The following is a 3,531-nucleotide window of genomic DNA, read 5'->3' on the forward strand; positions in this document are numbered from 1 at the left end:
AACCATGGGACCCCTATTGCTAGTTTGTATTCCAGGTCCTAAGAGTAATAGGTTGCAGTACAGAAGAGAAGAGGGAAAGGGTCTCCTTTTCCTTCCTGTTGCAGAACATTCAGAAAAAAATGTCCAAAATGTCAAGCTTAGGTATGGCACCCTCTGTTATCCTAATATTCCTCTCCCAAACCCCTCAAGGCTACCATAACCCTCAGTTTTGGATATGTGTTAGAAGAAAGGACAGTAGGCTTGGCCTCAGGTATTAGGGACCAGCTACATTGTTTTGTAAGACATGGAAGCAACTCTAGAATAATATAGACTTTGTTTATGGAACCTGAGTGCACAGGTGGGGTTAGCCAAAATGAGCGAGAGAAAAAAATCTTATTACCAAAATTTGCACCTGATGCTAAAGCAGAACTAGCAGCAAGGCTAATTCTGAGCTGTTAAAAAAATGGACTCATCAAGCATTTTTCATACTTCAGCCCAGGGACAAGATTAGACACTAAGTCTAAGTTTGGGGTTCAATTTAGAGGAGGTCAATGGCCCAGGTGAGAGGAACCGAAGATCCATGAGAGCAAGGAGTCAAGCAGATAATAATAATCTGTTGATTTGATTTAAAAACATTTTTTTACGGTGGGTGCAGAGGCTCATGCCTGTAATCCTAGCACTCTGGGAGGCCAAGGCGGGTAGTTTCTTGAGCTCAGGAGTTCAAGACCAACAATAATGAGACCCTATCTCTAAAAATATAGCTGGTCGTTGTGGTGGGCACTTGTAGTCCCAGCAACTCGTGAGGCTGAGAAAAGAGGATCCTTTGAGCTCAAGAGTTCGAGGTTGCTGTGAGCTACGATGCGAGAGCACTCTACCCAGGGCAATAGAGTGAGACTCTGTCTCAAAAACAAACAAACAAAAAAGACTTTTTTCAATTGGAGGAAATGAAAAATAGGTCATTCTTTCAAGACATACTTATTGAATACCTACAATATGCCATACACTATGCTAGATGCTGGTATTTTACAGTCTCTGCTCTCATGGAACTTATATTTTAGATCACTGTGGAAGAGTTCAGAGGGACCAAACAAATCCTCAATGAACAAGTAAAAGAGGGAAAAGCACAAGAGTTCCAAACCCAGTACCACTTAGACATCTAAACCAGTCAACTCATGTTTTGGAGTAGGTAAATTATGAAGTATGACCAAGTCAACTATTCAAGAATCAAACAGTTCAATACTAATTGTGACAGAAATGTAGTCCTCCTACAACGAGATTGGAGGAAAGCAAGCAAATACAAAACCTGTTTTAACTGATTAAGTCGAACTTCATAAATCAGCCCAAGGTAAAACCACCAATTGGGCTAGGACCTTTTTGGCAAATTTCCCAGTTTTTCTTTTACCTTCAAGGAACCATCTTGGCTGCCTACTGTGGCTCCTTTCTGAGATCAAGAGGTGTTCTTTTCTCTGACTTTTGTCTAAGTACTTACCTGCCCAACCCTCCCAGTGCTTTCCTAGGGAATATAGGAAGAGCATGATAGGGTATCATCAGAAATCACTTTTGTTTCAGTGTTAGTGAGAGAACTGATTGTGCCCCCACATAATACTTTTGCTTAATGAATATGCACATTTCCAGAAGTCCCTGCAAAGTGCTTAAGTGAGAATTTCACATACTACAGCTAGGTAGTAGACATTTTGGAGCAAGGCCTTTCAGGTTCCACCCAAACCACACTTATAGACAAGTTACTATGTGTACATAATAGGGTCTAGAACCCAAAGCCTTTTAAGCGTCTATATCCCAAGGAGTTTTCCATCCCATTATTAAAAAAATGTATCAATCGGGTGGCACCTGTGGCTCAAAGGAGTAGAGCACCGGACCCATATGCCAGAGGTAGCAGGTTCAAACCCAGCCCTGGCCAAAAACTGCCCCCCCCAAAAAAGTATCAATCTCTATACAAATATTTGCTAGACATCATTTTAAGCACTTTGTATAAATTAACCCATTTAATTATTAAGACAACCTTATGAAATGGTTATTAGTCTCATTTTGTAAGTGAGAAAATTGAGGCACAATCTATCTAAAAGAAGGTAGAACAAGAGAAAAGAAAGATAGGAAAAATAGAAAAAATATATCAAGACATCAGCCTTAAACCCAGGAATGTATGACATTAAATGTATGGTTTTAAACACCCCAACTAAAAGGCAAAGATTGTCAAACTGGATTAAAAAGAAATCTATTGTTAGTATAAAAATAAGGATGAAAAATTATACCATTAAAATACAATAAAAAGAAAGTTGGAGGGCCTATGTTAATATCAAAGCAGACCTTAGAATAAGGAATGTTACCAGGAATAAAGAGAAACAATTCATTCTGATAGAAGGGTCAATTCATCAAGAGCACATAACATACCTAATAACAGTTTCAAAATACATGAAGCAAAAAATGACGAAAGAGAATTAAGACAAATCCACAATTACAAACTTGTAGATATCAATATGCTTTTCTCAACAATTGACAGGCTGGGACACAATTAACATGATCTAATTGGAATTTGTATTTTTATATTTTTTAAAAAATAACTAAGCCTAATATCATCAGTCTTTTTATTACTTTAATGTGTTAATCACATTTTTTAAATATCTCTACAAGCAATTGAAAAGTTGTTACCTGCATGACAAGAAGACTTTCCTTGTCCATTTCTGAGTAGGGATGAATTCCACAGAAACTACTTATACTGCCTTACCTGGCCTTCGCAATGCTCTTCTGCTAATGAATTAAATCATGTAAAACACCTAAATCAGGGCCTAATACAAGACAATTACTCCATAACTAGTAGGGAAGTGATTGTTGTTACTAAAGGTAATATTGGGAATCATTAACTGAGAAACACCAGGAGGCCTCCATCTTAAATATATTGGCTCAGATTCTCTGGAGGTCGCGGTCTTTATTACTGATCCCTACTCACCATCAGTATGTTTTGCAAGGAAAAACAAGGAATGGAGGACAAAATCCAGTCCTGAACACAACTCCAATCACAGAAAGGTGAACCACTACAGATAAAAGTTACAGAAAAGGTATAAGCGGTTTCAGAAGACATTCTGAACTTCCAAGGTGCTTATTCTGGTAGCAGATGCTTGCTGACAATCACATACAGGCCACAAGAGGGTACATCTAGAAAGGTCAATGATGGCATGCTGGGGAATGCAGTTCAGTGAACAAGAGTAACATAGGCTGGTAAACTTGATGAACTCTGATCCCAGGACAGAGGCTGTTGTTCCTCATTTTAAAATATTCCTGACTCGGCGCCTGTGGCTCAAGTGGCTAAGGCGCCAGCCACATACACCTAAGGTGGTAGGTTTGAATTCAGCCCGGACCCGCCAAACAACAACGATGGCTGCAACCAAAAAAAATAGCCAGGCGTTGTGGTGGGCACCTGTGGTCCCAGCTACTTGGGAGGCTGAAGCAGGAGACTCACTTGAGCCCAGGAGTTGGAGGTTGTGGTGAGCTGTGATGCCACAGCACTCGACCCAGGGGGACAGCTTGAGGCTCTGT

The sequence above is a fragment of the Otolemur garnettii genome, unplaced genomic scaffold (genome assembly GCF_000181295.1).
Source record: "Otolemur garnettii isolate 467f Iridium unplaced genomic scaffold, OtoGar3 scaffold00110, whole genome shotgun sequence".
In the NCBI taxonomy this organism is placed as follows: Eukaryota; Metazoa; Chordata; class Mammalia; order Primates; family Galagidae; genus Otolemur; species Otolemur garnettii.